This window comes from Manacus vitellinus, unplaced genomic scaffold (assembly GCF_001715985.3).
Source record: "Manacus vitellinus isolate BGI_N305 unplaced genomic scaffold, ASM171598v3 scaffold_39_pilon, whole genome shotgun sequence".
Taxonomy (NCBI): domain Eukaryota; kingdom Metazoa; phylum Chordata; class Aves; order Passeriformes; family Pipridae; genus Manacus; species Manacus vitellinus.
Genome location: NW_021940534.1, coordinates 4099927 through 4126837, shown reverse-complemented (window position 1 = coordinate 4126837; position 26911 = coordinate 4099927). Strand labels below are relative to the sequence as shown.

General features: G+C 41.0%; 1 protein-coding gene across 1 annotated transcript in view; it reads left to right on the top strand.

Moving 5' to 3' along the window:
* The window catches only part of ATXN1 (ataxin 1), a 290966-nt gene that overhangs the window by 36907 nt on the left and 227148 nt on the right, over positions 1-26911 (top strand). Inside the window, exons 4-6 of the mRNA XM_018077640.1 lie at positions 10613-10739; positions 19351-19415; positions 26767-26896. The gene's annotated coding sequence lies outside the window, so the exon portion shown is untranslated. The remainder of the gene's footprint in view (positions 1-10612; positions 10740-19350; positions 19416-26766; positions 26897-26911) is intronic.

Genomic DNA, 26911 nt, shown 5'->3' with positions numbered 1-26911 from the left:
AAAAATTGCATAACGCAGTAGCACTCTTCAGGCAATTCTTCAGCTTTCTAGCATCAAGTCATCTCTGATGGTGTGCAGGCTGCATTTAAAGGCAACATAGTCCCAACAGTTCCTATGCCTGTGAAGTTCTGTGCTGTTGCTTTAAACTGGTAATTCTCTGATGATCTCTCTATTGTTGTAGTGCAGAAACAAGTATGTGCACTCATTTCTGCATTTATTTTCCTGGACACCATTTTTTGAAAACATAGCTTTAAATGTACCTGTTTTGAATTCCGTGCCCCTAAAACAGCTCAAGCAAGGGATACAGGAAAATGCAGGAAACTGTAAGTGCTTTAGGAATCCTCTCTGCCAGAAACACAGCTACCTTCAAGGCTGTGTTTTGTCTGTCAGAGCAGGGACAGAGTAAGGGAAGCACGTTAGGAAGCAATAATCTGAACTTCGTAGTAAATTTAAATCCCATGGTTCAAAATTAGCTGTGATTCCTGCTGTCAGGACCACACAGCTAAGTAAAGGTTAGATTTCTTCTCCTACTCTATTTTCATTCAGGTTAATATTTAAGCTGTGCTGGTGTTGTGTCCAGGAGAACAGTGGGCGCTTTTTACAGCTATAAATGGTAACAGGCTGGGTCTGTACGAGCTCGCCTGTCAGCTGTTTGAGCCCGGCGAGCACCTTGGATGCAGCTGGACCCATCCCGAGCGCTTTCCTAGCGCTCATCTCCTCGCTTGCACCAGCTCCCTCATTGGTCGTAGCTATCGCCCTCCTCGCAGCGACTGCTGCTGCTGACAGTGTATCTCTCCTCGGCTGAGATTACTGCGTATGACCTACTTTGAAAATAGTGTGAACCAAGGTTCACAAATTGACTTGGAAGGGTGCCATGAGGTTGGTGTGCAAACATGCGCGGTCTGGGGAGGCTTCTGGCAGAGCAGAACTGGCTGTCTCCATGTCCTTCCAGATGCAGCACGCGTTCCTTTGCCAGCCCCGGCTTCACAATCCATCTTTGTGCTCTTGAGTGCGGCATATTGATTTCCCATGCAGGCCTGCTAGGTTAGAGAGCCTCTAGCCAATAAGTCCTCCATGCCTTTTTGCTCTCAAAGCAGCTGAAGTAGTAATAAAGATGAATAAAGGGTTTCAGGCTGAGCTGTCAGCTGAAGCCTAGCAGTAGTAGTAGTAGTAGTTGTAGTAAAAGCAGTAGTAGTGGTATCAGAATACAAGTCACAAAGGAGAGCTAAGCAGTGACATTTTATTTACACAGTTCATCTGTTTACTCTAATCCACTCGTTTATAGTGTAATGTAAACTTGCAATTACCAAACCTGCTTTCCCTGCCAGATGAACAGTTTAACCTGTATGTCATTCCAAAGTACTGATAGAGGAGAAAATTCAACAGAAAAGAACAGCCTGGAGAATTGCAGTGTGAGCGCTGCATGGGTCTGTGATTTTTTTTTTCCTTTTCCTTTTTTTTCTTCTTTGTCTTCCTTATATAAGCTCTTTGCTGCAGAGGAAAGTTTCCACAGACTCAGAAAGATCATATGCAGTTTCAAATCTTCTTGAAAGATAAGGCTTTTTTTTTTTCCCCTCCCCAAGGCTAATATATTACATACCTACTCAGCACAGGGCTGCCTGTTATCTGATAAGATAATTAGCATCAGACACCAGAAGAAGCACATGTACTTTTAAAAGGAGCATTACTGAACGTTCACAAAGAGAGTTAGAGCGTGCTTGTCGCAGCTTTTCTGTGCAGAAGACTTGCACTAGTATTTGACTTTGGGTCAAGAAGTCCTTTAATAAATTAGCAATGCAAATGTGTTTCACTTTATACATGTGGAATTTAAGTATTTCGGACAGCCATACTAGAGCACTTTGGGGCTTTTTACAGATTTAATGTGGGCCAAGAGTTCTAACTCAGGCTCTGAGTATATTTTTTTTGTTTGTTTTATCCTCTGTAAAGACATCTGTTCTACATGGCTCTCCACCTTGGCTGCAGTTCAATTTCCACTGACTTCCATGAACTCCATTATGAAACCCAAGTACAATCCTCTCTTTGCACAGGGACCAGCCTGTGACTCCTGAACACAGACCTACAGCTTATGGATGCCCTCAGCCACCTCGGCTGAGGCACGTGGCTATGGGGAGCAGCCACCACCTTGAGGAAAGTACACCTGGAGGATGCTCCAGCTTGTCCCTCCCCTGCTGATTGAGTCATGAGTCCTTAAAGCCATGCTATAGTAGTTTAAAAATAGGGAAAGCTGAGACAAAGGCCTCTATCAGCTCTAAAAGCAGGATAGCACTGATGCTTACCCTACCTGATGTGGTCTTTGCCAGTTGCTAAACAGCTAAAATGATCCATTATTCCACAGCAGTTCCAGAACTTAACATCTGACATTAGTTGTTCCTGTTTGTGAAGCAGCTGGCCCAAAGGCAGGAGCTCCTGCCTGAGCATGCCTGATGGATCTGCTGCATCAAACCCTTCTGGCCTAACAGTTGTAATAATAAATCCTATAACTGAGCTGACATTTTGGCCTGGCAGGGTCTTTCATAAGACTCAGCGGGGAGCAATTATTTAATGAAAAATGTTAATAGATTAATAGTTTGCCCATGAATTGTTACTTCTACCATAGAAAGCACTGGGTTGTTTTTAGCGATGGTTGTTTTCTTTTAATAGAATATGTGGAGCTTTTGGGGGGATGTGGCTGTGCTCCTCACCTAAAAAGTGGGGACAGGACTCTGAAAAATGTGTAGTGCCCTCGTCATTTTCATCATTCTGTGTGCTGTGCAATGTACGATGGAAACAGTGGACACTGGAGCCAAAGTGGGGGGTTTGTTTCTGGTCCCTGTGATAGGGCTGCTGGCAAAGAAGAGTTTTCAGCCTACCCCAAGGGGACCCAGGTTATTGCAGATGGGAGCATCAAATGAACAGGAAAAATTCCTCCTCAAGATGTTTTCACAATTAATTGTAAAGGAAGAAATGGTCACTGATGCAGGGAAGAGGAGAATCCTTCCCACCCCAATAAGTCTTGTTACTCTGATGGAAATATCTGATGCGTCAACTCGGCAGGCTTTGCTCTCTAAGCAATCAGCCATTCTGTTGAAGGAGCAGATAGTAAAAGGAACATAGTTGGAACAGTACAAAGCAGGCCAACCCAATGTTTCTTTTGTGTGGCCTATGGTTCTAGAAAATGTTTCAGAGTAACTGAACAGATCAGGGAGACAGAGATGCAGCCACTGCCAGGCATGCTCAACCTTCAGCTCCTGCTCTTCTGTCTGCCCCCATTCTCTCCCAGAAATGAAGGGAGACTTGAGCAGAAGAACCAAAAGACAGCCTGTGAGTACCGGTGACAGAAATGTTGCCTGATACAACAGTACTACACAAAGTACTACAACATACCTTGCCACTGCCAGATGCCTACTCCTCTGATGTTACAGAAGGAGCCTAATATTGCTTTATAAACCTCAGTTGACACTACTCACCTTGTCACATATCTTGTATGAGGTATCTTATTTCACAGCCACTGCCGGAACACCCCAGGCACTCAAGCTAAATCAGGAGAAGAAATGTAACACTATTTTCAAGGTTTGAGCAAATGGGCATGGAAACAGAGTATTTTGGGCTTAAGTAAATGGAGGGTATGATCTCCCCCTTTGACCTGAATCTTCCATCACAGCTAATGTTTGGTCTGGTGAGATTTGTTCATGGATTGGTCTTTTGAAGAGCAAGATCCTACAGGCTTCCACCCAAATTTTAACTGTCCTCTGCTAATCAGGTTGACAAAAATTAATCTCTAACATCAGCTATTAGGCAGCCAGTAACTTGATCCCTGTAAGTGAGGGGTAACACAGGGTACTGAAGCTGCCCTTGTAATTTCGGCCAGTGAAAAATGGTAGTGATATTTGATACTGTTGATCGTCAAATGCTTCTAACCTGTGTGGAGAAGCTGTGCATTTCAGTGGAAGCTCCTTGAAAGCATTCTGTTCCTTCTCCTAAGATGGAGCCAGAGGAGTCATAAGCAGCAGTTGTTTTCATGTTTCCAAGCTCCTCATCTCTGGAAGCTGACAAGGCTTCTTCCATATACATGTGAAACCACTGCGGGATTGAGGAGATCACATAGTGAGCTACAGTGCCTGCTTTTCTGTAGATGTTATCTGGGTTTTCATATTCCTTATTGCAAGTGTAATTACTGTCTTCCCCTAATTATCTTAGTGACTACCTGAAATTGACATTGCACTGCAGAGCAAGTGGCCAGAAGTGAACCAGACAAGTCCAAGTTATCAGTTGTGTTAAACAACTGTTTCGGTGTATCAGCTTAAAAATCACATATAAACCCAATTGACTGTGCTAGTTTAAGACCATCTTATTTGCAAATACAAAATTGGCTCCTAAATAGATTTAAGCTTAAACCAAAATGGACATGGTTTAACACTGAAATATGAGGATGCCCACTCTGTCTTCTACACCAGTTTGACCAAAATGGATTTTAAATTATGCCTTTAGAAAAACCAGTATACTTTTTCCTAGCAGTTTAGACCTAGATGATGACTGTAGAAGCAGAGGAGTGCTTTGAAATTCTTTCTTTTATAACTATTCCAAGTGCTGAGGGCATTTGTTTGACGTTTGTTGCACCTCTGTTAACTTTTGAGCTTTAGTACTTGCCCACAGAACATGCACAGAAATAGGAAAGCTCCATCTCCATTTCACAAGGACCAGACTGTTGTCTTTGCTGTGATGGTTGCAGTGCAGCTGCAATGGTCCACATAAAATGATAACTGCGTTTGCAATCACATGCTTGGAAAACTGGAACAAAAGAGAGCAGTCTGTCATTTTACCACGCACACATTGCCATAGGTCTGTTGTTCATAAATGTCTCCCCATTTTTTTTCTCCCTGCTATGCATGGAAGTTCTGCTTCATTGCACAGAGTCCTGGATAGGTTTTCAAATTTGACCCTGGAAGGCTTCCAAGGAAATGGCCTTCACATTTCTGAGATTGGGCCGACCCTTACTATCATGATAGTAGGTGAGTGCATTTCACAGAAACATTGAAACTGTCAAGCAAAAGAGGGAAGCTTCTGGATACAGGACTTTCCTAGAAGTTGTATCTAGACTGAGGAATTTCTGCAGTGAATAAGATGTCTGTAGACATCATCTCTTTCAGAAAATGTCAAACTCTCTCTGTAAGTTACAGAAAAACACAAGTGCATGTGTAACCCCTACAGGATTAATCAAGCTTTCTCCTATGGGGTGCTAAGGAAGGAAAAGTGGGAGAGATTATTGTTGCTATTTTTACATGCTTGGGAGCTGCTAAGCGATTATAATAATGGGAGTCATAAATTACTTCACCAGTGCATTTTGAGATGAGACAGTGAACTGATTCTTGGAGGAATACAGGATATGTATCCTGAATGGCAGACGCTGCAGAGGAGAGGGCTCAGGCAGTAGGAAATGGAAACTGTGTGGATGAAACTGGAATTCTGTTCTGCTCCCCCGCTTTAATTTGTTCGTGGTACAAGCAAAGCAGACACCCCATTTGCAATCTGCAAGTTTAGTGAAAGCCTTCACACCTGCTACCTGAAGGACAGTTCAGCAAAAGAAATTCAAAAGTTTATTCAGTGGATTCTTTTTTTCTTTTGCTGTTCCCAAAAAAGAAGCTCATTCATATGCACTTGACAGTGAGAGGTAAATTTTCTGTGCAGCGCAAGGTGACTTAACCACATGATTCTCAGGAACAGTAGCAGGAATGCTGCAGCAAAATCCTCATGCCAAGGCATGTGAAAACATCTGTAGATGAATCCACTGCCCTATGGCAATGGGAATCCTGGTCAATGATTTTTGTTCTGAGTGCTGAAACAAATAAAATCCATGCCACAAATCTCCTGTCTGCAGCATTGTGATTCTCTCTCTTTGAGATTCTGTGCAGAGTTTTTCCTGGTGCATTGCATTAATATTAAATTAACAACACACTACTCACATGGAACTTACATTCTAAAAAAAGCTCACATTATGCTGTAAGCCTTTTATTACAAAATAATAGCAGTCGTGAGGTTAAAGTTTGTTCATACAGTTTTCTATAGAACATCTGTACATTTTTTATGGAGGATAAAAGCTACGTTCCACGTGTAGCTTAGTCATATGAATATAGATAATGAGTAGTTTATTGAATTTCTTTTTAGATTTTTACCATTCACTTATATTCATATAAAGTATGCAAAACATACCAGTTTTTTGTAAGTGGTGCTTGCTTTTCAGAAACTCTAATTTTTCTGTCAGTGTTCTGCAGAGGATGTGACCTGGTATGAAAAGGACCTATTCCTCTAGGATTTAGCTTGTAGCTAGAGGCATAAATCAAAGATTCTCTGAAGTGGATTGTAATCCACACTGGAGAGAATAAAGAGAAATCACTAGGTCCATATGGAGCAGGACCTTGAAAAGCTTTATGAGGACCACATTCACTGGAACGGTTACCCAGCATCCAAACCATGGAAGCCCACACAGGCTTCAAAACCAAAATATTTCAGGGCTTTTGTGGCCTTCCATGATGCGGAAGCTGGACAGAATTTTTATTGAATCTGGCCCTAAATAAGCAAAAGAATTTTGTAATCAGTGCATGGTTTAACAGGAAGCCAGAAAAATTCTTTCAATATTGGAATGATATGGTGGGAGTGCTTAGCCCTAGATACAGTCCTGGCTGCTGAGCTCAAAAAAATTTGCCTGCAAGCAAAACTAGCAGGGAGTAAAGCAAACTCCTAATTAACTCAAACTGGAAAAGGTATGTCTCAGGTTTTTACTGCATGTGTATATAAGCCATACCTGACTTTTCAAATGCTGACCCTTCACTCCACAAAAATGTTTTCAAAACCTTAAACAGATCCAATCTTTGAATGCTGAAGCCCCCTTTCTTTTTCTCATATTGTAGAAGCACTTGCAATTATTGGTAGAGAACTCTGGATGCAGTGCCAGAGCTCCTTAATGCCATTCCAGGTGTCAAACAGCAGGGACTGTTAGAAAGCAATATGTAGCAATCCTCAGCCCTGATGGTATTTCAGCATTAAGCCTTGGTCCCAGAACAGTTGCTTACTGTATTGCAGAATGTCTTAAAGTTTTGGTAGAATGGATGTGGAACAGGCAAATGAGTGACTACTGCATGATGGTCTAGATTTGAAAGTTACTACTACATTACCTATGCTGAGAACTTGAAATTATCTCAGTTCTCTCTTGAGACACGTGCCATGGCAGAGCCAGCAGGAGGGGCAAATATTCTAACTGCAAGTGTGTTTTCTCACCTTGAAATTTTATGTTCATGTTTTAGATGCAGAGATTTGGGTAGCATTCAAAAACGTCCAAAGAGACATTAGCCAACCTCTGAGAGCATTATGGAGACCCAGATAAGTGGACAGGGCTCATTTTCAGTCTAGATGAGTGGATCTGAGTTCATTCCTTTAGCGTCAGAATATACCTGTAAGTCATCATGATTTCACCCACAGCAGCATGTAAGCATTTCAATAAACAGGGTATGCACTGTGTAGCAAAATCAAAGCTATGCAGTAATAAGTACCCTGCAGCTAAATGGATGCTTTTTCCACAGCTGAATCCTTAGAGGGATGATGTAGTTTTTAGTCATTCATTGCCACGTGACTTATTAAGACAATTAACAGGCAAGAAAAGTGGTTATTTTGAGTGGTTTGACAAAGGCTATGCAGAGTGAAATTCAAGCAGAGTGAGTTTCTGCCTCTGTTGGTAGGAAAGTGTGGGAAGTGGCCAGGGCTGCAGTCCTCTTCTTAGCTCCCCTTCTAACTCACTGTTTGACCTTGGAAAAGTCTCCTGGCCACTTTGGGTTTTCAAGTCATTATGAACTCAAAACTCATATCAGCTTCTCTAAAAGATTTGTGGGCTCTCCAGGCAAACCTGCGTCCAGCTCTGGGATTATGCCTGATGGGTTTATAATTTGAGCCCTGTGTACACAAGGTTTGAGGTTTTGACACGTAACCAGATGAAACATAATGGTTTCAGCTGAGTTTTGCTTTGAAATTTTAGGTTCAGCTGCACTCCTCACTTAAAAGGAAGGACTGAAGGTGGTGGAGCTAAGTGAAGAAACTGTCCACTGAGGGCTTCTAGGAAAAAAAACAGATAGCTTCACTTAGTCTGATTTAAAATTAAAGCTCTAGGTGTATAGTTTACTGAGGTTTTGATATTCAGTGCAATTGCCTGTACCCCGTTCCAGGAGGAGAATATGAGACACAGGTGCATAACGTTTAAAACCTGCATGATGAAGGAGCTCTGCAGACAAACCTGGAAACCTTGTGAGTGACATCACAGATGCCTTGCCTTGCCTCTGTATCCTCCCTGCCAACCATCCGAACAGCACTGTGCAAATGTAACTTGTGATTTTAACAGTGAGCTACCACCCCAGGACTTGCAGGACAGGTCTTTTAGATTTCCTGCAGGGTGGTAAATAGATACTTTGTCAGTCTGATCACAGCTTCACTCAAAATGCACCTCATGTCCATTGTCAATGTTGCTGTGTTTGGGTCCTACTTTGCTAGACCTATGCATTTCTCTCTAGCCTTGTAACTGTGCTCTGGACCTGTAGATCTTTTTGAGGGTCTGTAAAGCCAGTGGAACCTGAAATCAGCTATAGTTTGTCAGTGATTTAAACTAATTTCTGAGCTCTAGTGCTGTGGACGCTCCAGCTTATAGCCCATACCTTGGCACATAGTTAATGTAGATAGCTAAATAACGCAGGCTTAGCGGAAGAGGTTTCAGCAAACAATTTTTATTTTCTTAGGCAACAGACTTCAAGGACATGAATGCTGGGTGAGCTCTGGGTCACAATTTGCTCAGGCTATGTTTGCACCACAAGCATGGAAGCAATTGCCAGTGCTAGATTTAGCTGGCCACCATGGGCAGTGCCCTAGCTCATGTGAGACCCAGGTATGTCCCCCTAGGCTCCCATGCTGGAGGAACCCTCAGGGACTGGACTGGCTCAAGCCAGTGTCACCACCCTGATTCGCACAGTCATTGTGCAGGGGAAAGGAGCATGGGACCTTCAGGGCCAGCCAGCTCATAAGGATGTAGACAGCTGCTCCCCAGCACTCAGGGGGAAACTTCAGAGGGCAGAGTCTGGCACCATGTAGTGTAACTTTATTTCAAAGAACTAACTGTGATTTTTATATGGAGCATTTGTGTGCCAAAAATGCAGCTCTTTTTATTTAGTGAAATATCCTTTGAAAAACTGTAAAATCATGACAGGTTTTCATATTTATTTTACATTCAGCTCAGGATTATACACGATCAGCTTTAGGGCCTTGTAGGAGCCAAGAGACTATAAAGGTTGTCAGAAAATTGGAGGCTTTATACCAGGCTGTTCTGATTTAACTGGCAGACCATTTAAAGTTGCTGAGATTTGGGAAGAAGCAGAGCTTTTTAGAAATGTCAGTCTTCTGAGTGCTGCAGTTTCTGACTGGCACCCACTCTCCTAAGTACTGACCTCAGCACCGACAGGAGAACGGCAGTAGCATCTTTAAGCTAGATTTTGTTATTATTGTTCAGAAGTTTTGCTATTTCTGAGTAGATAAGTTTCCCCTGGAGATGTAGTAGCATCTGGGCTTTCTTGCAGCTGAGTTTAAAGCCTCCTGGTTCCCTGAAATGAAGTGACAGCTTTTAGTCTTCCACATGAACGTGTGAATGTATTCAGGTTCATTTATAACACACAGAGAAGAAATTGATATTAGGGGGGAAAGGAAAAAAAAAAAGAGGAAAGAGAAAAAATCTTTGAGGGCTTCATCTGCTCAGGGAAGTAGTATAATGCATCCACACACTTCAGTCCACGTGAGCAGAGTAGTAATGGGATACACACTCACACACACACGCACACAAGCTGGGATCCTTTTCAATCAGTTGAATTATTCCTTTGGTCAAAGGTATTTTTCTTAGTTCTAATAATAAATGCTGAAATCTTGGGTTAGTGAAAGATACAAAGATAGACTTTAATACACACAATGTGTGTTACCTCCAACTGTATCCAGTACACAATGGACACATTGTTTCTTTGTTGGTTTTTGTTTTTTTTTTGTTTCCACAAAAGTATAAAAGAGCGTCATGCAACAGACAGCACATTTTAGTCTGCAGTGGAACTGGCAGAGGATTTCAATGGAAAGTTGATTTATTTCAAGGGATTATGGGAGTCCAGGGATAAAGCTGGCACCCGGCCACAGGGAGAGCCCTTGACCTAGAAGCAGGAACAGTTTTCAAAGCTGTACATGTACATAACTGAGCAGAACACTTTAATTTAGTGCAGAGCATAACCTGAATTCCTTCTCTAAGGGAAGATGAAAGAAAGAAATTTTACTTCTTAGTAGGACGTTGGAAGCTGTATCCAAAGCTCTTTGCCTATTTTACATCTTATTCTACAGCATTGCAGGAAGCAATTGTTTGTGACAAAAGGCCACTTTCTTCCTTGGTTAACTGGGAAAGCAAATTGAGCTGCCACTTATAAAACCAACTTGATATAGAATTAATTTGCTTTTCTTGATAGATGAAACAAGTTAACAGACCACTGCAGGTTACTCTCTGAATCAACATATGAAACATAATTTCATTGTCTTTCCTCCCCCTTTCTTCTAGGCCTTGAGCGGTAATTATAAAGACTTCAAATCTCCCTAGTGACATCAGCTGGTTAAAAAACTTTGGATCACTGGATTAATGTAACCCAGAGCCTGCTTTTGGCAGTGTTATTCACACTCCAGACAAGGTAATTCTATGCAAAATACTCTTCCGTAACTGTGCTCTATTAATTTTAGTAGTAGTTTTCAGTAAGCTTCACATTGGGATTCACATTATCTGACCTATTCCTTAGTCAGAAGGTACAAAGCATAACAGCAACAAAAGGAGTCTTTAAAATGATATTTTGGAGCATTTCATGAAGACTGTGTATTATATCAAGCATGCCATAATAATTACATTTACTAAACCTTCCTGAGCGATAATAGGCTTCTAGCTCAGCTGCCCGTAGAATCAGTCATAAACTTCAGCCACCTAATTAAGTGCTTTATTCTGCAACTTCTAGTCCAGCCAAATGACCACAGGCATCTGTAGGTATCTGACCTGAATCAAGGACTCTGGGTTTGAGCCCTGTGTTTCCAGACAGTGTGTCTGACTGATACTGCAAAACCACAAAATGCCAGATGGTTTCAACATATTACACAGCTCCCTGTATGGGCATCCAGCGACAGTGTGTGCCTTCCTGCAAAATTTCACAAGCTGAAACAATTTCTTGCAGTGTGGAGACAACACTCTGCCTGAAAACAAAGATTTAACGACATTGGCGTTGCTCAGCCTCTTGTCAACTTCTGGTCTGGGAAAACTTGTCAGCTGTTCTAAAATTAGAAGATAACATAACACTGGCCAGAATAGGGCATAGTCTGGGCAGGCTTCTTCATTATCAGCTTCCTTGTTGAACTTTAATCCTTATTTTATGACCCTTCCACTGGTTTGGGTATAGCTTGCATCATGGGCACAAACTGCCCGTCATGGCATATTTGCACAGTGATTTTGTTGTGTGCATTACAATGAGACTAATGGATTAATTTCACTTGTCAGCTATAGCAAGTGGAGACTGAGGGGCTTTCCCACCATTCAAACTGTGGCTGGGTTGGGTCCCACCTTAGGACATCCTTTTGCTACGTTACCTAAAGCAATCTTCACTGAGACCACCAAGTCCCCTTGCACACCAACTAGTCTACTGGCTTCCTTCTAACTTGTAGACAAATACCTTGGATATCTAGGGAAATGGGAAAGAGCAATGGAGCCAGCTCTGTGCAACAGAGGGAGCCTCCTTCCTCAGTATATGCATACACTCTTTTGTCAGGCTCTGGAGGTCAGGCCCTGACCCTTTGCATTTCCTGAGCTAAGTCTTTCAACTCTGTAAAGTTCTTTAAGCACAAAAAATATGCCTCTGGGTGTGTCCTGAGCTGGTATCAGCAAAACTGTTGGGGTTGTTGCCTGCTTCTCTGCTTAATCTGGGAAGGAGAAAGAAGGCAAATTTGGCTCTCAGAGGAGAGCCATTCAACTAGTCCTGTTCTTTAACAAGTGCAGTCAAGACCTAGATAAGGCAGCTTTACCCATGTGTACCTTTATTTAGTGGCATTTGGGGTCTGGTGCCAGGTATTGAAGGAGATGCAGGCAGTGCAAATGCATGAGATAAAACCTGGCTGCATTTGTCATGCAGAGGAGTTTGAGACTTCTGCCCAGGAGCCCCATGAAAGGCAAGGGTATTAAATCCTGCCTGCAGACAGCTGCCAAGGTCTTTTCTTGAGCATACCTGTTTCTTCCAGAGTCATAATAATCAGACCTTGTCAAGCCTGATCCTGAACTGAGGGACACCATGTCTCCCAGTGCATGCTGAAGAAAACGATGAATGGCTAGCTCATTTTACCCCTCATGCAGGTCATGGGCAGTTGCATGCATTTGGTAAGGCCAGCTTTGTGCTCACCATCCTTGCCATCATGTTCAGGAATTCCTGAAAGGCTGCCACTATGGGGCAGGAACCACTGTGCTGTGTCCATCCCTTTACTATGCTCCCTCTAAGTTCTCCATGTCCTTTCTGAAGAAGTTTTAGATTTGAGATGTCACAAGGACTCCAGATGTAGCTGCAAACCTTGTAATCTAGGGTATTTGCCCTGAGCATATCCTTCTGGTGAACTCGGCATCGGGATTTCACGAAGAGATGGGTTAAAAAAAAAAAGGTTAAAAAAAAAATCATCTTTGTGCATTGAATGCTTTTTGCAGCCAGGTTACCAGGGACATTCTGCGCAGAAAGCTGTGCTTCAACTCATTTTCATCTTCTGTTGTAACTCCTCTCCTTGGCATTACTAGCAGTAAATTTGTAATCAAGTACATGGCAGCTGCACCACTGGGCCCTGTCTGTGGTTTGATGTGGAAAAAATAATTATAAAATCTTTGGGAAAGGTCTGTCTTGATGTGTCCAGGCACATGCCAGTAATAAGTATTTATATAACATCTTTTCTACTGATAGAAATTAATAAAAAGAAAGAACAGAAACATTTTCTGTCGCTTTAACATAACAAGGAAACACAGAACTGATTTTCTGTGTGTTGCTTATAATTACTCTCTTTCGTATCTACCAATTATGGCAAAGAACTCTAATGACAGTAACATTAACTGAATAAAATTTTAGTTACTTAGCTTTAGTGAATAATTTGTCTTCCTCAACCTGATTTACTAATATCTTAGTTGACAAGGCTCCCCATTCAGCATATTCATTTTGTAGTTAGAGATTGTTTGTAATTTACAGTTTAAGTCTGAGTGCTGTTATTTTGCACTATGAAAGAGCATCTGTTACATTAGATAGCTCTATATGTTAGTGCCACTAAAACTAAAGAACACCAGCCATGTTAGCAGCCAGTTTATGAGCACCCAGTAATGTTGAGCTGTGTAAAGGTGAATTTCTTTGGAAAGGGCAGAAAATAGAATTGCATAAGTGAACTCTGTGCAACTGTCACCTACAGATGAACTTGAGTAGAACTCATTAACATCAGTTGTAGGATCCAGGTTCAACACTCTGAATTTCTGGGTGAGGTAAAATCCAGGCTAAAATCTGTAGGTATTTGATTGTTACCTGATTATCACTACAGGCTTCCCAGGGTTTTAACCACAAGTTTTCCAGAAGATAGCCTACATACTTTCTGATTCTACAAGGCAATTTATAAGTAGACTGTCACTAGAAGATCTGATTTAGCTATAACCATATGCAGGCAAATTCTAGCATAACTTTCATGGTTGTCTTTGCCAGTATAGAGAGGACCAAGTAGTTTCATAGCACATTGGAATTAATGTTGTTTGCCTTTTGACAAAACCCCAAACCTCTTCAATGAACCCTAGCAAGAGACCTGTCATATTTAGTGCTGGTTATGGAGCTTTACTTCTTTTATATTTGATTATAAGTCTTTATTTCTGTCTGTTTGTTAGCCTGCAGAGAACAGTAAAAGCAGTAGTTTATGAGTCTTCTTTTCACTGTACCTCGTGAAGGCAAGCAAGGGTTCTCGACAATGCAGCTGGCACTAGGCGTTTCTCATCTCATTTGTCCAGATGGTATTGTACAAGGTTTTACCACTACTGATAAGATCATAAACCTTGTTCAGTCATGCTACAGCTTTGAACTGATAGATCTTACCATCACCACCAGTATTATGCCTCTTTCTAAAGAAATATTAATTGCTTCGTCATAGATCAAATCAAATCATGTATTATAAGTGCATAACTGTGTTCACTATAGGCTGCCTGTGCACCTGAAGTTGTAGCCTAGTCAGCCTTAAGGAGCTTTTTTTTTGGAGTAAAGCTGATCATTTAAAGCCTGGAATACTGGTAGCCCATGCTGATCTCAGCTGTGGTTGTGGATCCTCATAATTTTAAGAAATCAGGCCTAACGTTACCTGTTAGAGACCACAGAGCTAGTCAGTGATGCATGTTGTACTTTTTCCAGCTACTCATAGACTCAAAAAAGTATGAGGTTTAAAAGAACATGAAAAAGTGTCTTCAAATGTAATAAAGTTTAAATAACAAAGAGTTCACATTGCTGGTTACATCAAGCATTTATTGTTCCATTCTACCTTGCATTTCCCTTGATGTATTTTTAAGTCATTGCAAACTTCATTAAAATCCAAATTCCATAATCTTCCCTACCCCTCACAAAAGTGTCCTTTTGCCTTGGACTCACATTTTGAGAAGCCTATTTCTTTTGTGTTACTAAAATGCCAAGATTTTAATGGAATGCTTTATTAGGTTTCCAAGTGCTTCTGGCCAATAACAAGCAAAGTTCAGCTCAGTAGTTTTAATCTCAGAAACATCAAATCTGTTTTCCCCACATGTGAGAAGAGCCATGCAGCTTTTAAGAAGATTAAAGCTATAAATTCTAACATTACAGGAGCCAATGCTTTCCCAGTCCAGATCAGGAAGGGTTATTTTATGCAAGTTTTAACTTGTGTGAATTTCCAAAACTATTGATAGCCTTGAGTTTTGACTGGACTTCTCCCACCACCCCCCCATCCCACTGTGAAGTAAGATATGCTATTTGTAGAAGGTGAATATATTGCTTTTTCTTTTATTCTGCCTCTCTGCTTTATTTTACTAAGAGGCAAATTACATAATTTTCATTATCAGTGCAGCTCAGAAAACCATCTGTTACTCAAAGACATCAGGATCAGCAGTCAGCCACCCTCAGAATAAGCAGCTGTAAATCTAGAATGCCTATACTTTCTAAATGCAGAGAGGCTTTTACATTAATCTCCTGGACTTGCTGAGTAGCTGGTACAGTGCCCAAACACAAGTAAACTCAATTAGTAAAAATAGACATGATGTGGCAGTTCAATATGTGGCATTTAAGCATGTGTGCTACAAACCAGAAGGGCTCAGTTCAAGTCCCAGATAACTGTTCTGTTTCACACGTATGATTCAGTTCTTTTCCTGTTTGCCAAATACCTTGTTAAAAGCAGAAGTAGTATTTTATTTTCACAAAGATGCAGTACTGCTGGCATTTACACAGGTGTAAATCTGGAGGAACTCAGCTGACTTGTTAGGACTCCAGATGTTCAGCATCTCTGAAAAATTACATTTTACAACTGTCACTTGAAAGCTAGTATGCAAACCAGCTTTAATGTTCCTGTGTTTTATATGTGCAGAATTACATAGAAAATACTGCTATAGGCAGATAAGAAACATTTACAAGAAACATACTTTTTGGAGCTTTGCTCTGCATAACAGGGCAGGCCTGGGTATGTTAATTTGCAGCTTAAGACTTTCAGGGAAATTTCCTTCTTTACCTCCTTTAGCAATATGGCAGACTACACCTCTTTTTTTATGGCAAGCTGATCAAAGTCAATTTATTCAAGCGCAAGTTCTCTAAGATTCTTCTGCTCTGCTGTGTAACAGAAGGGCTTAGGTCTGGGTGTGGTGTTCTTGACCTTCTAGTCTTTTGTCTTTTCAGCCTGTTTTGCTTCCTCTGTCTGCCCAGTTTTAGCCAGGAGAGTGATCTAAAGAGACCCTGTTTGTTTTCCGTGCACCTTATGATAGGCTGCCATTGTGTAACGACATACAGTATGCAGGATAAAACACCCTGCTTATTATAGCGTAGTTAAAAGGCCTGTCACTATTTCCATTTCAAATTCCTATTTTCAGGAGTTTACTACTGAGCCGTAACAAATTGCAGACAGGAAACTTGGCAGTCACATTCCCAGCCTAAGAGCAAATTCTTTTACCAACTTTAAATAAATAAATTAATTAATATTAATGGCATATGCTTCCAGCATGCAAAATAAAGGAGGTTTTGTTATCGTTTTGTTTGTTTTATCCTTGAAACAAAAGATGAAAATTAAAGAGAGTATTTACATACCAAGTGTCCCTATACAAGAGTTATAAAACAGACCAGGAGCAGTGTTACTAAGTGATGGAGATGATTATGTGGTGGACATTCCTAACTCTCCTAAAAGGAATATCAATACAGAAGGGCTATTAGTCAACGCATACAAGGTATTAATTCCCCAAAGCTGGGAAGAGCAGAAGAGAGTTGTATATCATAAATACTGACAGTGCTGACAAACCACAGCTTGATAACCACGATGGGTGAGAGTGAAATTCTTCAGTGTTAGCTTAAAAGGAACAAACATCAAAGAAAAGAAAATAGTAACACCGCAAAGTTACAGAGTTCGAAGCAGAACAACTAACAGGTGATACATTTTAATGGTAAATGTATTTTCAGTATATTTTACCAATCCCAATTTTAATTATTTAGCCACACATTCAGAGTTTAGAATCTGGAAATGATTAAAAGCCAATTTTCAGTCTGTTGTCCAGATAGCAGGGATTTCAAGCTGGCAAATGCTTCATGCTCATCTTTCTGTTCATTGAAGATTTGAGTACTATAGGGAATTTAGGAACTGATGACCATAAACTGCATGAATTCAATGTGCTATTAAGGGAAATACAAGAGTAGCAGGTTCAAAGGAAGCAATATACTGGAACTTAAATTACACAATTAGCATTTTGGCTAGTAAGAAGCATTACAATTGCTAATGTAAAACATAGGTAAATTCTTACACAGCAAATTAAGTGGGGAATAGCGGGTTCTTCAGGAATAAAAAGGGCTTGGTGGTTGTTGGAATTTTTTCTTTCATTTTGTTTTTGGGAAATTATAATTTTTGTAGGCTAAAATAAGAAAACAATATTATTTCACCTTTGGTGAAATCTACCCTTTTGCCCCACTGATGGTTTGCTATTTCTGAAAAATCAGCTGGCCTCAAAAATGTAGTTTTTTCTCAGAGGGTAACTGTTCTGAGAGATATGTCAAATAATGGAGTAATTCACTGCATCAGTTACTGCAGACAACATAACCTGTGTGCTGACATTATAAACTGCCTGGGGAGGAAACTTGGCCTCATATAACTGACTTGAGCATCTAGTTCGAACAGGAAAGGGGTGCTGATCATCATTTAGGGATCTGAGGGATTATTAGAATATAAAAAAGATTTTAGGAAATCACCAAAGGAAAAACTTCCATGAGAAGTCTTTCATTTCCAGCTACATGCAGATTTTGCAATCTCATTGGAGAGACCTTAAATGTGTGCAAGGTTGAGATAAATGTGTCTTCATTTGCATAAATGTTTTTAGAGGCCAGACAATGACTCCTGTACAAGTTCAGCCTTTTAGGGACTGTTGTAGAGCCTGCAAGCTCCTCTTCTGCAGTTTTCAGGAGGATTGCTACAAGGGACTCGAAGAAACTGCTCAACTTGGCAGTGACTCATGCTGAGCTAAAAGCTTCTGGGAATGTTCCTGGGAACCTCTGATACTCCAAAGAGACTCTAGCAAGAGACAACACTGGCACTGGGATGCTTGCCCAGATGATAAAGCATGCAGGAATTTCTGTACAGCTGATAAACTCTTCTCAGGACCCTATGAAGTATATTCATGGTGTAACAATACCTATAGGCTCTCCGAAATGTATTTCTTTTTATTTTATATATAATAATATGTATAAATATATTATTTAAATATTATATATTATACATTTTATATATATAAAAATTTATATATATATACTAGGGCAGCAACCACTGGTATACAGTACTTGTGAGGTCTGTCCCCTCTGCCCTCTCCTCCCACACTGGGTACCTGATTTGACTCTGAGAATTATTTGAGGAATTTCCTGCCCTTTCCCACCCTCCCTGCTCCCCACAGCTACACATTTTTAACCAGCAGAGGGAAACAGAGGGGTTCAAGAATTAGAGGACTTATATATGTGTGATACATAACAAAGACTCGGCAAAGAATATATCCTATTATATAAACGTTTTAAAAGAACCCAGCTGAAGCTGTAATGCAACAAGGGAGAGAAAGTCTCTTAAATATGACTTCTGTTTGCAAGATTTTGGGGTGTATTAAAAAAAAAGTACACTTTGAACTGTGTTTGGCGGTGAATCACGTTGGAGGTGAGGGAGGTGGCGACGCCTCTATGTGCAACTATCATGTTTATTTCTGGGCATAGTGTTGCTGTTGGGGACAGACTGTTAATAGGACAAGTGTTCAGGGAATAGCAGCAGAAGCAATTGTAGTGGGGGGTAGAGGTGATCTTGGCTGAGACTCTGGGCTAACCTGCTTTGCATTTACCAGCAAGCAAAGGGTGTTTATCTTGCAGTTATTGCAGAGTAGCTGGTGTCCTATAAATCCACACCCTTGAATACCTCACTGTAACATGTTCACAAGGCCATACCCTCAAGCACAAAGCTAACTTTAAATGTATGATTCAGAATCATTAAGACAACGGGACAACTTGTACACCTTATATCAGACACCAAGTTTACACACCTAGCTGAAGATGGGCCAAGTAAGGGAGAGAAATGACTTAATATATATCCTAAGAAATGAGATGTATCATGGAAAGGGGAGAGACAGATTAAAAGGCAGGAAAAACATGTGGCAATCTCACCTTTGTAGCATGTCATATTTTCCAGACCTGTTATGCATACAGGTGGGATGTCCCATCACTTCTGATTTTTAACACCAGAGTGGACTGATTGACAGAGGTAGTTTGTGAAATATGAAGGGTTTTAGTCAGTTTGTGTTGCTAAACAAGCATGAAAAAAATGTAGATAGAACCATGGATTTATTTTTGTTTACATTAATACTGTTCTGTCTTGTCCTTGATATATGGAATTGTTGCTTTTCTGAGTCCTTGACTAAGCCTTGGGAAAAGAGAGCATTCTGTATTGCTTTCATAGTAATAATACTTGTACTTCACTGTGTCACCACTGTTCCATGAAAGCAAAGGATAATTTTTACTGTCTTTTCTTCAGGCAGAAGAACAGAGGGAGTGAAGATGTCAAAGGAGTAAGACCAAGACAGAGGGACTTAAAACCAGGTAAGAATTGAGGCAGAAGCAGTGAAGTCTTTAACAGACTGGTTTGTGTAACAACCTTTCCAACCTGGAAGAATGATAATTTAGAGGCAATATGATAGATGGCTGTAAAGATCTGGGTCGCTTGGAGAGTTTGGGTAGGAACTGGCCATTCTCTGTCAAGCAAGAGCTAGGAACACTGAATGAAGCAGGAAGGATGAGGTGATTCTTCTTGCATCAGGGACTCAATCTGTGCAGTGTGACATAGCACATATCTACAGTTTACACGTGCTGATGGAGGAGACAGCACAAGTCTTGGGACATAATCCATTGAGGATCACTAAATAGCCAGAAACCACATCCTGATCAGAAAGTCCCTTAAGCTGAAAACAGTGAGAGGATGGAGAGTATGTAGAGGAAGTAGTATACAATGCTCATGTCTCCTTAAGCATCTGTTGTCCTACAGCCACTGTGTGGCCATTTTTTGTCCTCATGCACAAAGAAGATAAGAGGACTTTCAAGACAAGAGGAAATGGCCTCAAGTTGCACCAGGGGAGGTTTAGACTAGATATTAGGAAAAAAACTTTCATGGAAAGGATTGTAAAGCATTGGAACAGGCTTCACAGTGAAGTGGTACAATCACTGTCCTTGGCAGTGTTCAAGAACCATGTGACACTTGAGGACATGGTTTAATGGTGAACATAGTGGTGGTACTGGATTGACAATTTGGACTTGATGATCTTAAAGGTCTTTTCCAACATTAACAATTCTATGATTCTATGAGAATATAAACTGTGAAAAATCTATAGTTAGAAACCTTTCCGAACTAGCTTCTCTTGTGTAGGAACAGCCAATAGTGAGATGGTCCTGCCCTCAGGTGTCCACTCCACTCTCTTGGCTATACTTGACTCCATGACAGAACAATCCACACATGAGCAAGTCTATCCATGTGATAGAACCTACACTTCACAAGAGTTTGAATTTTATGATTTTTGAAGAGGCCCTGGGGGTGCTTTGGGAGAAGGTTAAAAATAGGCTTTCAGAAGGCAAGTGTCTTTGGTGTACCTGTTGCCCAGCTAAGTTCCTTTTAATAAAACTTCTTTCACACTGTAGTGTTTTGCTTGTAATATCTGTGTCAGGGCTTCTAGAGCTTTGAATAAGTATCTTTCATTACCTTAAGTATAAATAAATGAATAAAATCATATGAGGATAACATGAGAGCAGATCAAGGACAGATCAAGCAGAGGTAGGCAAGTATAAATGGAAGCTCTCATGCGGAAAAAGTGGACAGGGTGAAAGAGAGAGACATAATATGACAGTCAATATTAGAACAATTATTGCCTTTTAGTAGAAAGGCCTCTGCTGAAGGGTAAAGAGAGAACATGAGGATCTGGCAAATCTCTGAGGGAAAGATGCTGCCTCTGTCCAGTAAGAAGTCAAAGTGATACCAGTGTAGTTACAATATGGTCTGCGCAAGCAGAAATAACTCTGATTTAACGTAATATCCTACCTCACGCCTCCTGTCACTTTTCCCAGGACTTTTTTTTTTTTTAAACTACAGAGTTTCAGGGTTCTTTGAGCATATCCCTGTGACCTTGCAGAATAAATGGGAAAAATGCCCACTCAGCTTGTAATTGGATAAATTGAAGGTAAATGTTTACCATGCTCACCTAGGTTATTGGTCAAAGCCTTGCAGGCTGAGGACTTCTTACCCTCCAGGCAATACACTGTCATGCCTGTGGTCTATCTCTGCCTGGGGATTTTCCAGCCGACTATGACTATGAATCAAATCGAAGGGGATATAGCAATTCCTTCATACCAAAATTATTAAATTTAAATTTTTGCTTGATGTTTATGAACCATTCCAAGTCACCATTCCTGTGCATCAGGTGACTGCTGTTTTGTGCTATATGATACCTTTGGAAAACAAAGAAATACAACTCTTTTCTGTGTAAAAGATACCTACATTCAGAGCTGTTACTGACTTTCTGGTTAATACTGTACTAGTTATTAATTTTCTTTTTGAAGAAAATATAGATACAAAATAAATTCTGTCTTGGACATAAAGCAACTTGCACTTGTCTCTGTCTTGAAACCAAGGCATGAGCCCAGATTTACACATATTGAATGAATTTGGTAAACCTGAGTTCTGAATTTGCATGACACCTTTGGGGCCAAGGCCCATGTATATCATATTTTGTGAGGAAGTAGAGACAGCGAGAGTAGAAAATAGCTGTTATTCATAAGATGTGCTTTTTCTCAACAAAACATAATGATTTTTAGAGTGTGAACAAAATGAGCAGACTTAGTAGGATTGAGCACATTGGCTCTGGAGGTCTGGTAGGTCAGTGATCCATGAGGTAGGAAGGATTTGTTCAATAGACCAGAACAGCTCAGTTGGGGCCATTAAAGGACTTAGGAGTCAAAAATCCATGTTTTCAATCCCTATGTCTGTTCAAACAGGTAACCAGTCCATTCTAGCCCATTCCCCTTCTCCCCTTAAAACTCATTGCACTTATCAAAGTATGTATAGCATTGATCAGAGAGACTGTGGCAGGTTTTGGAAACCACACTGCCTTATATGTGGGTAAGAAGCTTTAAGAAAGGTCAAGAGTTATTTCCCAACCCTACGTGTTTACACGATAGATGCTAATCTAATCTGTCTAGACCATAACGCCCTTAACAGACAGAAAAAAAACTGGTGTAAGTGAACTCCCAGATAAGTCTCTGTACCAGGTATGATTTAAAGGGACAACACATGTATCTTACAAGGACTTGTGGCCTCTTGTCTGCTCCCTGCTAGCATCTGAGGGCCCCCTCACAGAAAGTGGCCGGTGAATTCTCCTGAGGTCTGCACCGTTGGTTGAATGTTAATCCTCGTTAACAGCACTGCCTTGACATCCCTGGAAACCAAGCATTTTCCACAGAGTACAGCTTCCCTTCTGTGCCCTGCTGGTGTACTTTGACCCCAAGATGAAGTGATCACTTCTAGGAATAAGATAGCTGTTTAGTGTCCATCTGTGCTTGGTCCTTCTTCTCACACCAGCCACAGGGGTAACTGCAGGGGAGATATGCGGAGACCAGGACATGGGTGGAAACCTCAGACCACCAGCCATACAGCACATGACAGGCCATATTAGTTATTACTTGAGAGGTGCCTAGACCAGTTAAGCACCTCTAGAGAAGGGCCAAGCACTTTTATTTCCCACTGGTCACTGTTGGAACAGCTTATGGGGCTGACTGTAGCTGTGGTCCATCCTGGGGTGGTCACTAGTAGGTTAGCTGTTCTTCCTTCCAGATCAGAGACCTATAACTGACTGAAAACTTATTCAGAAGACTAAATCAGACTTGATTTTAAGACTTCAGAGAATTCCTCAGTTTTCTTAATTCCCCAATGAATCGCTTTGCCTGTTTTAGAAAAAGCAAAAGATCTGCATCTAAGGACCAATTGTTATTTTAAAGCTATCGAAGCTATTGTTATTAGAAGAGGAACTTGATTGCTCCTTTTAAAAAATCAAGACAATGATAAGGTAAATATTCCTGTACCTAAATATCCCATTGCCTATACTCAAAGGCATGACAAATAATGATTTGTTCAATACCCTACAATCCCTACCTAGCCACAATGTGGTAAAATAAAGCATTTAAGGGCAGCCTTTCCTTTGAATTCACTTGCAAAGGACCACAGCATTTTAGATCATAAGATTTTTCTCTTTGAGTCACAGTGTAGTACTACATACTTGCTTAGTCTTCACGAATGCTTTGCTCTCATTTCACTAAATGTTAATTTGCATGAGATAGTTGTGGCTTTAAAGAGACAGCAGTAGCTCTCTGTGTCTACCAATCTAATTTCCTTGCATCTGAAAACAATCACAGCGTTCTGGAGAACATCCTCGACATCTCTGTTTTGACAGGAGGTACACTCATTTCTAAGTGAATACACAAAAAATAAAGATGTTAGTCATATTTTATTATGTTCACACAAGTGGCACTTAAAGAATGCAGTCCAAATACATTATTCTTCAGATCGTGTACATTTTTAACTTTCCTGAGGAAAGCATACCTTAATTAGCCAGCTGCAATCCAAATTATAGTTTCTCATTTGTTAAAGCTGTTAAAATACCTTAAATCAGCTGCATATGTCTGAAATAATAATGAAAATAACTGCATTAGCAAAACTTATCTGAATGCAAGAGGGCTATAAATAGATAGGAGGTGAATTGGACAGTCGGCAGATTCTGAGTTGGAATAAAAACATCTTACTTAAGCCAAAAACATGGCAACCAATATTTTCTGTTATAAAAATATTTGAGATGAATTTAGTTTTTATGAAAGCTGTCAGAAGCTGAAATGAATAGCAGAAGTTCCCTGTTTATTTACAAGCCAATGCTAATACCTGAAGAGTAAAGCAAGGCACCTTACGAGCAATGGCATCAAACCTTTGATTGTATTCAAGAATCCTCTTTGCCAGGGGATGAGAATGACTTGTATGTTCATGCTCTCTTGGAGTAACCTCTGCCTTGATAACGCTTGTCATTTGAGCAAATGGTATGACAGGTCTGTGAAGTGGATTACTACTGTCCACTAGAGGCTGTAATGAGACCAACAATGTCATTTTATGACAGATTGGAGACTTGGACTGTAACGATCAATAATTGTAAAATTACTTTTCATGCTCAATACATTGTCAATCCCTGGATTTCCCTGAATACGAATGTTTAACAAAAAAATAATTCCAACCTCTTATTCTTTCATTTTCCGTAAGTACTATTAATGGTATAAAGTGTGCAGTGTAGATGACACACTACAACTAGTCAATTGAAACATAGTTTCTTCTAGACAGTGTGCATCTTGCATGTAAAATTGTTTAATATCTTTTGGTCAATACCGTATTCCACTGGGGGTCATATCAGTTTCAGCATATCACCAGCAGTAAATAAAAATGCTCGAGCTGATGTGGGTTCTTGTGTCCCACTCACTGCTTTCATCAGCACCTCCATATTTTGTGGAATTCTCTGTGGAGGGAATATATTGAGGCCCAGGGTAGGCCCTCAGCAGGGGAGATGCAGAGGCACAAGGTCTTATGACACAGTTTTATGTCCCATAGGTCAGTCAATGTTTGCAGAGGCATAGTACCCTCATCCCTCACCTGTTATATATCAAGTCAAAAGGGAGCTGAGAATGGCTTATTCACCTGACGTGGCTGGTGGCGGTTGTGGCACTTTCCAGAGCCAATGGGCTAAGGCTGCCTGCTGGCTCAGGAAAACTATTGCTTTGACTTACAGTGGACCTACATTTTGGGAATCTCTTTACTACTCTGAAGCAGAAACACAGACAAAGATGTAAAAGCCTAGAGCCTGGAGTGTGGCAAAAAATGAGGGTCCTGAGGCAAACACCATGGCCACAGAGTGGAGGAACACACAAGCCTCTTACATGAGCCTGCTGCAGAAGGGAAAGTTGCCCAAAGCTTGCTTCAGCATGAATGTGGCTTCTCTTTCTCTGCGTGTGCCACACCTCTTGGCAAGGTGAACGTTTGAGAAGGAAAGATTCCTTTCTCCTGAGGTAACACTCTGTACTACTGGAATAAAAAAGGTGGCAGACAGGAGAATGCCGTGTACTCAGAACTGAACCTTGATGATAGGTTTGAATTTCTCCAGGGCTTTCACTTGATTTTCAGTAATCTCCAGTCTTTGTCTCTCTCCCTTGGTTCCTTTTATTAAATCAATGAACCTTACATTAGCTGGGTGAATATAATTTTGCCGTCTGCTTTGCTGCTGTAGATTCACTGTCTTGTAGTGCTGAGTGGCACGTTTGTCCAGACATCTTAGCCTGTTGCTTCTTCTGTCCCCAGACCACTCCTAGAGCAGAATATCTTGCTGGTTTTCATAGTGAACTTGAACTAAAGATGCAGAAGGTGCTGTAGCAAAAGATCCTTACATTTCATAAGGCTAGTCTGTATTACAATATCAACTCTAAAGCAAGAGCACTGCAGTTTACAATGTTATTACTATGTTCTTTAGCAATTACGGTGACTAGTACAGTCATTTATAGAAAGGACTACTTTGCTGATCTGCACAATGACAGGCTGAGTCCTAGGGTACTTTGCATCTAGACTCGAATGCTAGATTTAATGCTAAAACCTAATGCTAGTAGATAATGGACACATAGGAGGTATACCTGCACTAGAAACCAGGTAGCTTGGAGCATACTGTTGTGGCAAATTCATACAAGCTGCAATAAATGGCCTAGTCGGGATGGCCATGTCACATGGAGTGCACATCTCAGGCCTTTCTGAGGCCTGTGACCCCACAGCATCCAGCTCTATGGAAGCTCAACAGCCTTTGGTATTTATACAACACTTTTTGCAATGTCCTTGGGGTGGGGAGAGGCCTTCTCTGTGCTCTACTACTTTTCCTGATGCCAAATCAGTGACTGGCTTCTTATGTACCGCTGTCAGGTTGCATGCAAGCATAGCAGCCTGCTGTCCTTTCCTTACTCTGGGCTGCATTCATTGCTTCCATAAGTTGTTTTATTTCTCTAAGTTGTACCTCCCTTACTAAGTTGATTTTTTTTTTTTTCACTTGAATAGCAGACTGAGGCAGTCCAGAAGGAGGGTATTTTCTCTGGTCTCTGTTATGCATCTGTGCTTGTTACTTGCCCATCACTGCAGTTTATGGCACTTGCAGAGCAGAGACCTGTGTTGAGAGAAGTAAGAGAGTAACAAGCTGCGCTGGAGTGCCAGGGAAGTGTAAGTTGCCATAGTGGGCGGGGGGAGAGGCTCATAGTGGTCTGCATACAGCTGGGAGAGATGCGAAGAGATCTTTGATAAAACCAGCGCTGAGGAATCCAGAGGGAGTCAGTACCCAAACATGCGTGGTTCAGCCCTGCCTGTCTTGTAGTTCAGTGACGGTATGAGTCAGAGCCTCTTTGGTCTGAATGAAGTGGAAGGTACTTTCTACAAAGCAACTCAAGCATATGCCAAGGATCCAGATAAATAAAACTAATTCAGAAAAAGGGAGTGGGATGCAGGCTCTTGCTCTAAATCACTTCACAGTTCTCCACAGCGAAATGCAATATGGCATCTTAAATAAAATCACCCTCTTCTGACTCTCGCAGAGGCTGCTTCAGAGCATTCCCTGGCTTCCAGCACAGTTTTATTTCCTCCCTTAGAGAGACAGACCAGCCTTGACTGAGCAACCGATTTTCATGCATCCTTTAAACCAGCATTCCCTGCCATTTCTGAAGGACAGCACGCGTCGCTAGCTGCCTGTTTCTTCCCCCTTAAACAATATAGGTTTGGGGTTGGTTTTTTTTTTGGTGTGGTGTTTTTTTTTTTTTTTTCCCCTCCCCATCTCATTTCTTTCCGCCTGCAAAGTGGTTTGAGATCCGCGCAACGCAGCCTGCCACAGGAGCGGGGACTTCTCGGGAACACTGGTGTGCGCAGGGTTTAAGCCCACCGTAGAGAGCCAGCCTGGCCTTTGAAGTGTTACAAGGGGAAGGAGGAGGTAAGTGTCGAGACG